Raw genomic sequence first — 13,211 nt, 5'->3', positions numbered from 1 at the left:
TTATAGTCGGGTTAAACTTAAGAACTCAGCGGTTTTTCCCCGGAAACGAAGGCCCTTCTGTCTACTGGCACTGGGTGATTCTCAGTACCCTGCTGGGGTGACAATGCAGGGAGCGGCGCCACAATAGAGAGAGTGACTAACCGCCACTATAGAGGGAAGGGGCCAACCCCTTTCATCTACCACTCCCTGCTTTGTAACACTAGCAGGTTGATGAGAATCGGCTGGCGCCATTGGCTGGAAGGGTTTCCTTTGACAGCAAAAAAGTTGTATCCCACTATAGGGGGCCTCTACAAAGCCTTCCAGGGACAGTAAGCTGCAAGGAGACATTATATGCATACTGAGTCAACTCCATTCTCTCCCCAGTGCCACCAGCTTCCAAGAACAGCCCGTCCTATTTCGCAAAGCCTTAGTATGGTTGAGCAGGTCCCAGGTTTACTGGCAGCTGCTTCCTTCTTATCAAACTGGTAATGTACTCCGCCAGGGGAGTGGCTTTCGAAAAAGACACTTGTTTGCCTACAGCAGTGCCTATGCAGACACAGTAGGTGAAAAAAAAAAGCGAGGGGGTTAACGTGACTCGGAGAAATGCTGCATGGTCACTCCCCCTCCGCGGCATACTCATCGTGCTTTGCGGGAGCGTTCCTGTAGGCGAACCATCGTCTTTTGTAAAGCTCACCCCCTCGTTTCCACCCCAGTTCCAGTGCGATAGCGAACATTTTTTTTAAGCGTTCACTTCGCGTGCAGGTCATCAATGTGATCTGGTTCGCATTCTACAGTATATTTGGGAGAATAAATTATAATTTTTTTTTCTGTGAGTTCTACTCCTGCGTACCTGAGACATCACTGTACATTTTACGAAAGAAATGTCGGACAAGAAGACGAGGATGTATTTAGGGTGGCTAGTATAAATGGACCCTTTCTACCAGTTCTTAAAGATTTTTCCTTTTCCAGTAGCTCATCCCACTAGCGGCCACCAAGCGGCCTGCCGTGCTAGGTCGGCCATCTAGGTCTTTTCCTGTGAAAATTTTTCCGCATCGGAGGGCAGGCTTGCACTCAGGGAGCTTTTTTTTTATAGTTTCAGCTGATCAGAGAAAATAGGCGGAGTCGTCTGTGCGCTCGCTAACCATAATGTATGTTAAAAGACCTCTCCCGGCTTATAGCACGTGTTTCTGTTCCGATGGGAAGAAGGTGCCGCTTACGATGGGGGAGGGGGGGGGGGGGGGGGCTACAATTAGGGTAAGAATGGCTGGGACGCCTAGCGAGGCTTCTCTAATCGAGGTGTGTTGCTGGGCGAGTTGGTTGACGTACATCTTGAGAAAAAACAGCGCTTGAAGACAAAGGACGAGAACACCGAGGACACACAACTGCTCTGAACAATAACTTTATTTCAGAAGGTAGCCGACCCGCACCTTTAATTCAGAACGGCAGGGAGTGATGCGCACGCGCAAAAATCGTGCAAGCACAGTGCAGTGCAAAAAAGTGCAAGCACAGGAAGAGCCAAGAGATACACTGACTATTCTTATCGTCACCCATAACCAGTGACACAGCCCAAACAAGCGGGAAAAAGAGGAAAGGGCGTTGGAGAGGAAAATAAAACAAAATCGGGGAGAAACAAAGGCAGAGAGCGTAAACAAACAATCATAAAAAAAGATCCCGAAGCCGCAAACAACCAACACGGCTAAACGATTGATTTTGGAGGAGAACTGCTGGAGACCCGTGTACTGTGCATGTCAGTGCACGTTAGAGAACCCCAGGTGGTCGAAATTTCCGGAGCCCTTCACTACGGCGTCCCTCATAGCCTGAGTCGCTTTGGGACGTTAAACCCCAATAAACCAACCAACCTAAACGATTGACAATGAAATGTGACAAGGATAAAGGCGCTAAAACCTGAACAGACTGAAAAAGAAAAAGTGCAGGAAAAGCCTTTGAGATAAGTAAAAAAAGAAACGGCACGGCTAAAACATGACGGAATTAGAAGCGTCGAAAGGGATAAAGACAAAAAAACAAGAGAAGCCGGTGAGAATGAAAACAAGAAGGGAAAGTGGTCACGTAAATGAAACTGAAAAGACAACAGATCCTAACAGAAGCAATCTGTTAGGGGGAACAAAGGCGGGTTAATGGTAGCCTAGTTCGGTTAGGTTTATGAGGTTTAACGTCCCAAAGCGACTAAGGCTATGAGAGACGCCGTAGTGGAGGGCTCCGGAAATTTCGACCACCTGGGGTTCTTTAACGTGCACTGACATCGCACAGTACACGGGCCTCTAGAATTTCTCCTTCAAAGAAATTCAACCGCCGCGGCCGGGATCGAACCCGCGTCTTTCGGGTCAGGAGCCGAGCACCATAACCACTGAGCCACCGCGGCGGCAAATCAGGAGGAAGGAATTGGCTTGGGCAGGGCACGTAATGCGAAGGCAAGATAACCGCTTGTTCTTAAAGGTACACTGAAGAGAAATCTGAACTTGTCTTTTTACCACGGAGAACTCAATCTGCACGTTTCAAGCATTCTTAGAAACTTCGAATTATTCACCTCTGCGGCCGATTTCTCTAATTTAAATAGGATTAAACGTCCCGGCTTCCGCCTTTTTTTGAACTCATCGCTGAAGGTAGAAGGAGTCAAGTAACGCATGGAGTGCCTTTCAGGCAGTCGCGTGGCGGCTTCGCTTTCACTTTTATATTTGTTTTTTTTAGGTTTCCGTGAATAAATAGATCCAGTAACAGACAACACAGCAGCGAATTAGGCCTGAGCAAATAAAAATACGCGTGGACTCTTTGCTTTCGCCGATCACTACGTATCACTCCGCCGATAATACCCCAACGAACCTGCGGACGTTACTTGAAAGCTTGCCAACGGCTCACTCGCATCTGTGCAGTGCCCAACTGCAGTCTCTGATTTCAGCACTTGCATCGATGAAGTCGACAAATACGACCAGAGAAGAAATGCAAATGTGGCGGATAGAAGATCTCTTGGTACCGAATTTTCACTTTCGGCTGGACGCAACAGTAGTGAACTGGTTTCCTTCAAGTCAGTGAAGTCAATGCCTACCTGTGACCGCCTAAGCCAGCTTACTGACGCTCCGTCAATGCGCGACGATTTCATGTTGTAGGCGGCCATCACGTGGTGATGGCTCGCGGTCGTGCAAAGATGGTAAGCCGAAACCATTTGCAAGTTTTACAGCGGAACTATAAGTGGCTAGCTCCTGGTGTGAGCGTCTACGTATAGCGCTGTAGAAGCTCGCTGTTAACGTGACCTGGCCGCCACCCCCAACGAGGAGACGTCCGAACATACCCCACGCCCGTGTTAGTGGAGGCTGCTATGTTTTGTGACGTTCAAACGCAATAAGTGAAAGGCGGAAAATCCATTTCACAACGCGTGGAAATTGGGCAAGAACGTGGATTAACAAGGTAAAAAGAGTTGCTGGTTAGTGCGTGGTCTTGTGGCAAAAAACAGAGACGGCGGCAAACGCGTCGTGTCCCCACACTTTGTCTCGTGTAAGCGCTGTTTTTTTTGCTGCAAAAATGCGGTATTTATTTTCCAAACATTATGTTGATATCATCTCCAGAATAGCACCCTTAACACGATGTCACCCTCCGAACATTGCCAGTGCTTATTTTTTCTCCACGTGCGAATTTCCGCTGTATATTCACTTTTTGAAATAAAAAAAGAAGGTCCTTATTGTCTATCGTCTTACTTTTTTCTCAAGAGACGCGCTCCAATGACTAGTGCTATTTCCGCTGCCAGACTACTTGTTTGAGCGGCGCATTAGGTACGCCTCGGCTCGCAGTCAATGTCAGGCTGGATAAAATAGCTGATACATTCGTTCCTAACGTCACCAGCTGTATAGATAAAAATAAAACGAACTTGGGTTGCAGAAGCACAAAATGAAACAAATATGTACTGACAGTCCTGCGGTAGCACAGAATGCTACCGCAGGACTGAAGTAATGCCTTCAAACACAGCGGCTTTATCGCATAGACCCTTGGAAAGAGGGGCGTTGAAAGGACAAGACTCCCTTCTCCCTCTGCGTGCAGTTGCTTGAACAAGTTTCAAATTCATGCTTCTCAATCCTTGCTTCATATTGACAGACATTTCGCATAATTGCGTATTTACCATAGGAATACGAGGGGGTACCCAAAAGAAACCGGACTAAATTTTTTGGTCGGCAAAGCTTCTGTGGTACCGCGTTTTGCCGAGCGCATAGAACGAACATTCCAGAGTCAGTAAGCCGAGTGCCGTCGTTGAAGGAGGTCAGACTAGCTTAGGCAGAGTTTTAGAGTGACGACTGTTTTGTGTGAGTGTCGTTTTTGCAATGGCTGATTTTCGTGAACAGCGTGCGCCGGTGAAATTTTGATTTTTTCTCGGAAAAAAGTGTAACAGAAACTCTTGAAATATTCAGAAAGACGTACAAGGACGATGCTATGGGGACAAGTCAAGTGTTCCTGAATTAAATCCTGAATCAAATCAACAGTCATGCCAATGGAAAACTTCAAATTCACCTCGCCTCAAGAAAGCTCGTCAGGTGAAACCAAACCTCAAAACAAGCTGATTTGTTTTTTCGACGTGACAGGAGTCGTCCATTGAGAATTTTTTTCGCAGGGTCAGACAGTTAGCCAGGCTTTCTAGGATATTTTGAAAATATTGGGCAACAGTGTGCGGTGGAAGCGGACAGATTTGTGGCGGTCGGGTGACTGGTTTTTCCATCATGGCAATGCCCCTGCTCACACAGCCCTGTCTCTACGACAATTTTGGACCAAAAATGGCATGACCCCTATTCCTCAACCCTCATACTTTCCCGACCTTGCCCCGAGCTACTTTCTTTGTTTCCTAGAATGAAAAAATAGGTGAATGGAAAGCGTTTCGCTGATGTTGCTGAGGTGAAGAAAAAAACGACGGAGGCACTGTCAAGCATCACCAAAGATGAATTTAAACAATGTTTTGAAAAATGAAATGAAAGATTCGACAAGCGTATCATTGCAAGTGGGGAATACTTTGAAGGAGATTGAAGGTCTGTGCTTAAAATGTGAACAAATAAGTTCAAACAAAAATAAGTCCGGTTTCTTTTGGGTACCCCCTCGTACAGTAAAAACAACATTTAGTGTTCGCCTGCCCTTAGCCTCACTACATGTATTGCTGAGAATACGGTACGGCTAAGACGGAGACCTCCGCGATAACATATTGTTACGCCCAGGGTTTTTTGAGACCGGGACGGAGGACTGAAAGCAGCTGGGTCCGCTTGCCGAGCACGAGACACCACCAACCTCGTTCTCCTCATCTTCGGCTTAGTCAGCAACGCCGACCATGTAGAACAGGAATAGGTAGAATAGGCCTTGTCATGGGCGTCACACTTCCCCCCACGCAGCCAAAGCCCGCTGGGCGAGTTAAGAATCGCCGCGCGAATGATAGGGCTTCAGCCGGGCAACGTGAGTTACTTCAGTTCGCGCTGAACGACGTCCGCTTGCCGTGAGACGAGCTACGCGGTAATTGAGCTCGCCAAATTGCTGAATAATGACATAAGGTCCATCGTAGTGGCACAGCAGCTTCTGAGACAATCCTCGCTTTCTGATAGGCCGCCACAACAAGACCAAATCACCAGGCCTGTAAGTGACGTGACGGCGGCGGGCATCGTAGCGCGCTTTGGACCGATCTTGGGAGGCGAGAACACGAAGACGAGCAAGGCGTCGGGCTTCTTCGGCGAGACAGAGTGTCTCAGCGATGCAGGGATCTTCAGGAAGCTCGTCAGAAAATGGCAGTATGGTGTCCAGGGTGTAGCGTGGGGGCCGAGCATAGAGTAAAAAGAAGGGGCTGTAGCCAGTAGTCTCATGGCGCGCGGTATTGAACGCGTACGTTATGAACGGTAGGACGCTGTCCCAATTCTTGTGCCTTGAATCAACATACATTGACAGCATGTTGGTGATCGTGCGGTTCGTGCGCTCAGTGAGTCCATTCGTCTGGGGATGGTAAGGCGAGGAATGGCGAAAATGCGATGCACAGGAACGGAGAAGTTGCTCCACGACGTCAGCGGTGAACTGCCGACCACGGTCACTGATGATAACCTTTGGAGGTCCATGACGTAGAACTATGAATCGTAGCAGAAAAGAGGACACATGATGCGCTGTAGCTGCGGGTAGGGCTGCCGTTTCACAATAACGGGTAAGGTAATCGACACAAACCACTATCCAGCGGTTCCCATGATAGGATTTCGGAAACGGGCCAAGGAGATCTATGCCCACTTGCTCAAACGGTGCTGCAGACGGTGTCACAGGGTGAAGCTGACCAGATGCAAGGCTAGTAGGTCGCTTGTATCGTTGACACTGAGTGCAGCTGGCGACGTACCGCTCAGTCGTGGCCCGCATTTTCGGCCAATAGAAGCGTGCCTGAGTACGGTGCAGCGTCCGTGCTGAACCAAGATGTCCAGATGTAGGGTCATCGTGCATGGCTTGCAAAACATAGTTGTACAGGCTCTTCGGGACTACCAGCAGGAAGCGGTGGCCCGTAGAAGAATAGTTTTTCTTCCACAGAAGACCATCCCGCACACAAAAGTGGCTGACATTGGAAGGATCTTCAGCCGCCGCAAGGAGAGACCGTAGGGTTAAATCTTTCTGCTGTTCCGCTTTGAACGTTGCGACATCAGGAAAAGCAGGTGACACTGACGCGACGCAGTGGTCCAAAGTAGCGATGGTAGGCTCAGACTCCGGAAGGGGCAGCCTCGAAAGACAGTCCGCGTCAGCGTGACGGCGACCACTCTTGTAGACGACTGTGTAATCGAACTCTTGTAGCCAAAGAGCCCACCGTGCAAGGCGCCCGCACGGGTCACGAAGGTTAACGAGCCAGCAGAGGGCATGATGGTCGGTGACGACGGTGAACGGTCGTCCGTACAGATAGGAACGGAAACGCTGCGTGGCGAAGACGACAGCCAAGCATTCTTGCTCGGTGACTGTATAATTGCGCTCCGGCTTGCTGAGCGAGCGACTCGCATACGCAACAACGTGCTCTTTGTTGTCGCATCGCTGGACGAGAACAGCGCCGAGGCCAACACCGCTGGCGTCAGTATGAATCTCTGTGGGAGCGGAGGGATCGAAGTGGCGAAGTACAGGGTGGGATGTCAGAAGGAATTTCAGTTGGCGAAAGGCGGAGTCGCACTGAGGTGTCCACTCGAAAGCCACATCTTTCTGAAGTAGACCAGTCAGGGGGTAAGCTACGTCCGCAAAGCGATGAATAAAGCGGCGGAAGTAAGAGCATAGGCCCAAGAAGCTCCGCAGCTCTTTGACAGACTGTGGTGGCTTGAACGACTCGTCAGCTGCAGTCTTGGCTGGATCAGGTCTGACGCCGTCTTTATCAACGAGGTGTCCAAGCACTAACGCTTGACGCGCACCAAAGTGGCACTTTTTAGAGTTAAGCACAAGTCCAGCTTGGCGCAAACAGTCCAGGACGAGAGATAAACGGTCGTTGTGCTCACTGAACGTCTTTCCGAAAATTACAACGTCGTCGAGGTAGCACATGCATATTTCCCATTTCAATCCGCGGAGTATAGTGTCCATAAATCTCTCGAAGGTGGCGGGCGCATTGCAAAGGCCAAATGGCATCACATTAAATTCATACAGGCCATCAGGCGTGATAAACGCTGTTTTTTCTTTGTCCGCGGGATGCATAGGGATTTGCCAATACCCCGACCGAAGATCAATAGAAGAGAAGTAGGAGGCTGAAAAAAGGCAGTCGATGGCATCGTCGATTCGAGGTAGGGGGTATACGTCTTTTCTCGTGACGGCATTCAGACGACGGTAATCCACGCAAAAACGCCACGACCCATCCTTCTTCCGAACATGAATTACTGGAGCAGCCCAGGGACTCGACGACACTTGTATAACACCTTTAGTTAACATCTCCTTCACTTGCTCATTGATCAGCTTACGTTCAGACGGGGCCACTCGGTAGGGCTTTTGCCGGATCGGATGTGAGGCGCCAGTGTCAATCCTGTGAAGGGTCCGAGACGAGGGGATGGAAGGTGGGCCACCGGGCTGTGAAAAGTCAAACATGGTGGAGTGTCGCAGAAGAATGGCCAAGAGAGCACGGCGCTCATGCGTCGAGAGCGAGTTGTCAATCATGCTGAGTAGCTTGGGTTCGTCACAAAACTCTGGCGCTTCCGCGTGCATGGCGTCGGTAACCAGGGCAACGGACACTTGTGAGGCGTGGCTGCACGACGCAAGCTTCTGGCCTTCAGGCAGAACTACCGCTTCTGTAGAACAATTCACTGCCCATAATTCAGTGCGACCGTTGGTGACGGAAACCATGGCATGAGGAACCAAAATATTCTTCTTCATGCAGGTAAGATGGTTCGGTTCCACAGTCGCATCAAACACGTCGACAGTGGTATCGGGACAGGAAACCGGTACGCATACGGCCGAAGAAGGAGGCACAACAGTATCTCGGGTAACAACGAGCACACTCTCTCCACTGCAAGAGCCTTCCAAGAGGCCAGTGGTAAAACATTTGCCGACACTGAGCTCACCGGTGCGACAATCGACATTGGCGCCACACATCTGCAAAAAGTCGAGCCCAAGAATGACGTCGTGCGTCGATCGGGCGAGCACCGCCATCTCCGTGCTGAACACTTCACCACTCAAAGAAACCTTAACAGTACACACTCCTATTGCAGGCAACGGTTCACCACTCACACCACAAAACTGGACATTTTTGTCCCACCGAAACAAAACTTTGCGTCCAAGGAGAGATTTAAATGCAGCGCTCATAACGGAAACAGTAGCACCGGTATCAACTAAAGCCATTACAGGTACACCATCCACTAGCACATTCACTTTGTTCCGCAACATAACTACAGGCAGGGGTATCAGTTCCAGCGGCAGACTTCCAGCGACCTCACCCCCATCGGTCGCGCCGACTAGTTTTCCGGCGGAGGCGAAGAGGAGCGGCGTCGGGGTGATGGAGATCGACGAGGGCGGGAAGCTGGAGGTGGAGTCACGCTTCTATCCGATGCCGGTGAACTATTCCGCATTTGTGCAGGCCATCGGTTGTCGACATCAGGCGGGTAGGACGGGCGCCGAGAAAGTACAGGTTGGTAATCTTGCCGCGGAGGATAGCCTGAGGAGCCGTAACGCGATGGTTGGCGGCGGGGACAAAATCGTGAGATGTGACCGGGCTGACCGCAGCGGTAACACACAAGAGAGGGACCAGGAGCACGTTGACCCGGCAAGTAGTCTTCGTGCCTAGTATTGAGCCAAATGTTCTCGTCGTATGTGGCCGGCGGATGTTGGTAAAAGCGGGGCCGGTGCTCTGGAGGCGATTGCGGTACGTTGCTCGGCCGCAGCCGTTGGGGCACCCGGTGGTCCTCAAATTCCGCTGCGTTAACTGCGGCTGGCGGAGGAGGGCGCGTGGGATACTCAGGAGGAAGCACTGAAGAATTCCGAGTGAGTTCCAGCGACCCGGCCAACTCTTCGCGCACGATCTGGCGGATCGTGGAAGCCAGATCACACGATGATGTTGAGTCTACGGCTGCCACCGTTGTCACTCCGGCCAAACGTCCGAATTTCGGTATGGTGCGACGCATCTTCAATGTCTCAAATGTGCGGCAGTGCTGGATGACGTCAGCCACAGAATCTAGACTTGCTTTGCCGATAAGAAAATTGTAAATGTCTTCTGCAAACCCTTTAAGTAGGTGGCCAACTTTATCTTCTTCTGTCATACCAGGAGAGACGACCTTGCATAACCTTGCATGATTTCTTCAATGTACTTTGTACAGGTCTCTCCGGCAAGCTGAGCTCGTTGCGCAAGCGCTTGTTCAGCCCGCTTCTTCTTCGTGACAGAGTCGCCGAAACACTTCTTTAGCTCCTCTACAAAGCGGTCCCATGTCGTAAATGAATCCTCGTGGTTGTCGTACCACGTTAGGGCCGTGTCGGTCAGGGAAAAGACGACGTTGGCAAGTCGGGCAGAAGAATTCCACTTATTGTAGCGGCTCACCCGTTGGTAGTGGGTAAGCCATTCATCCACGTCCTCGCTGGTTGAGCCTGCGAACGGCCGTGGCTCTCGGAAATGGTGCCATGAACTGCTGGGCACAGACCTCGGAGCGTCGCCGTCCAGGGACATCATGAGCACAGAAGGCGGCAGACCAACAATGCGACGACTCCGGCGAGGTTGCAGCAGAGGATCCGTCTTCGGGGAACCAGTATACCCGGCACCTTCCACCAAGATGTTACGCCCAGGGTTTATTGAGACCGGGACGGAGGACTGAAAGCAGCTGGGTCCGCTTGCCGAGCACGAGACACCACCAACCTCGTTCTCCTCATCTTCGGCTTAGTCAGCAACGCCGACCATGTAGAATAGGAATAGGTAGAATAGGCATTGTCATGGGCGTCACAATATATAATAACTGTTCAACTATTAGAACACTCTCGAAAAAGTCATAAGCCAAGCTTTAATTTCGACATGTGATGCAAGCACAGTCACTCTTCCTGAGGCCCTAGGGTTTAAAGATAACAATGGTCATGTAAATAAATCTGCAGTGGAAGGAAGCAAAAAGCGATTGGAGGAATGGTGGCTGAAAGCAGAGATGTGGCATAAGGTTAGAATTGTAGGAAACCTTAGGTAAAGATGATGGCGAATCTTAATGAGAATTGCCAACACAGTAAACAAAAAAAAATAGTAAAGAAAGAAAAGCTGAGCATAGTGGCAATTGCCACCACCCCGTTTCAAAGGGGCGCTCCTATCCACCCATCCATAAAGCCCCTCGATAATTTGAAAGTAGCGTCTTTCTGTGAACTATGCCGCCGCGCCGCGCACCCCCGCCGATCCTCCTCTCTCACCTCTCCCATCGGCGCTTTTCTCAACGTTGATTGGCTCCGCGGGCGGTCTCCGGGAAAAGCGCGCGGAAAGTTCGCTCTTTTTGTGTTTTCATTTTTCGTCGGCGCCATTTTTTAGCCAGCTGCCGCAGCTACGACCGAGCTCACTGGCATTGCGCGCATGCACTTCGCGTTATTCGCGCTCTTTTAGTGCAGCACTATGCCGATTTGCTGCGCATTTCAGTGCACAAGCCGGCGTGTAAAAACCTTTGTACTTTTCGCGATTCCGAGCGGCAAGAAAGACAGCATTAGAAGAAAAAAGCGGCTGCACAACATCGGCCGCAAGAACTTTACCCCGACGAAAGGCCCGTTCACACTTGCCCAAAAATCCGGCGTGCGAAGCGGATTCGGCCGCTTTTGACGCCGAGCGACGCGGAAAGCGGCGCGGCGAGGGCGATCGGGCTGGACCCATTTCCGCCGCGCTGCGACAAACATGGCGGCGCCCTTCGAAGCCGGACCCCCCGCTTCGGATTGAATTCTCGTTGTTGCTGCCTTTTTCAGTGCGTTCACTGGCCAGAAATGCGGCTCAGGTCTTTCGCTTCCTCTCACCTCGCCTCCAAGAAAACGTATAAGTGATAAATTTGCTTTCTTTTTTTATTCAGAGTGTCGATTTCCCCGCTTCTAGGCTTAACAGCACAGTTGCTTTGTTGACAGTAATGGTTCCCGCCCTGACAACCAGATGGGCGTCACTATAGCTGAGTTTATTTTTCCGTCCGAGCTAGCATACGCTGAACTAAAAGTGAGAATGTGCCTGCGTTTAACGTACGTAAGCATGCATACGCTTATGGTACGTAGACAGCGTAAATTTATGCTCTTTTCTCACTATATCTGTGTATGCCGCTAGCAGCGACGCGGTGTGGAAAAGCGCGAAACAGCAGCGGCGCGGCGGATCCGCATCGCTCGCGCGTGAACAAGTGAGAACAGGTCCTTGTTTTTGCGGCGAGCAAATTCGCTTCGCTGGCCGGATTTTTGGGCAAGTGTGAATGGGCCTGAAGACTGCCCACTTCGGCAAGCAACTGTGCATTTCTTCTAAGCGACTGTGTATATTGAAACTGCATGCATGCGCATCACAAAGCCAACAACCTCACTTAATTCACTGATCATTTTGCGTCGGTATGCGTGTTATTGTTGTCACTTCATGGTTCCGCTCAACGTGCTATAATAGCGGCGGCTGATGCATACAATGTGTATGCATGTGTTAGCAAGTGTGGAAGCAAAAGTGTTGGTATGCGTGCAGCGGTATCCGCGGTGCGGTAAATTTTTCGAACCTCTGGTAATGGTGCACATCGCAGTAATGCGGCGCATGTCCCGAGCGAGATTTAACCTAGATTTTTTTTTATGAATGCAACTTGTCTAACGATCTACGCGTATTTGTTGTTTTGCTGAACTGTTACGCTTCTACCAGGTGAGATTATCAATGCCACATTCTCGGAAAAGACCTCATATTGCATTCACATAATTCATTTTTTAATCACTTCAGTGCTTTCCATTGTTGCCTGAATGTACTCAAGTACTGTAAATATATGCATGCCATTTTTGTATATTCATTGCTACAGTTTGTGATCATTTGCTTTAGTTGAGCACGGTCGCGTAGCCTTTTGTTGAATACATCATCCACTCAAAACTATAGGCCTACATCTGAGCTGTTTCATTTCCCTAAGTATGTTTTTGTTTTCTGTTTTGTTTTGAGGACTGCACCTAACGGGTGAGAGATATCGCAGCTGGCTTATTCGTGGTTTTTACGTATATTTTCGGCGTAAATCTACACGACTCACCCGTAATAAACATTGCATCTGAAAAACTGTGTCATATTGTGACTGTATTTATACTCAAGACTTATATTAGTCAGGCACTTGCTTTACGATAGCCTTGACTGTGGCTAAGACACTATAGCTTTCTCTTGGGTTTTGTCACGGTCGTTGCTATCAGTTTTTTTCTTTCCTAACGTAACATCTCTTTAAGCGGATTTAAAAAGGAATAGAATGTGGGCGGATAATGCCCAAGTGTGCCAAACTTTGGGGTTGGTCTACCTAAATTTGGAAGCTAACAGTGAGTTTCCCATAGTCAAATTAGGTTGGACCCCAATGTTGGTCAAATATGGACGACATCAAATTTATGGGTTCCAGAGAGACAAATTTTGGGGATAGCCCACCTAATTTTGGAGCTCACCATTGAATTGGTCATATTAAAATTAGGCTTGACACCGATTTTGATGAAATTCGGATGTCAAATTTCGGCGGTTGAGAGGGCCAAATTTTGGGGTGCGGACACTTTCCTTTGATGACGGAAAATCGGTGCGCGGATCTTTGGCTCTCGACTTCGGCTCGACATCACCTCAAGGTCGCCGACAGCGGGAGCTGAAGTCG

The 13,211-nt window shown here is 49.7% G+C and overlaps 1 pseudogene; it reads right to left on the bottom strand.

The window, feature by feature from the left end:
* Positions 1-287: 287 nt before the first annotated feature.
* On the bottom strand, positions 288-10,306 carry LOC149333403 (uncharacterized; annotated as a pseudogene).
* Between the last annotated feature and the right edge of the window lie 2,905 nt (positions 10,307-13,211).

The sequence above is a fragment of the Amblyomma mixtum genome, chromosome 8 (assembly GCF_055824585.1).
Source record: "Amblyomma mixtum isolate Tamu chromosome 8, ASM5582458v1, whole genome shotgun sequence".
Lineage (NCBI taxonomy): Eukaryota > Metazoa > Arthropoda > Arachnida > Ixodida > Ixodidae > Amblyomma > Amblyomma mixtum.
The sequence above is the reverse complement of the archived record's forward strand: the minus strand, read 5'-3'. Positions and strand labels throughout refer to the sequence as shown.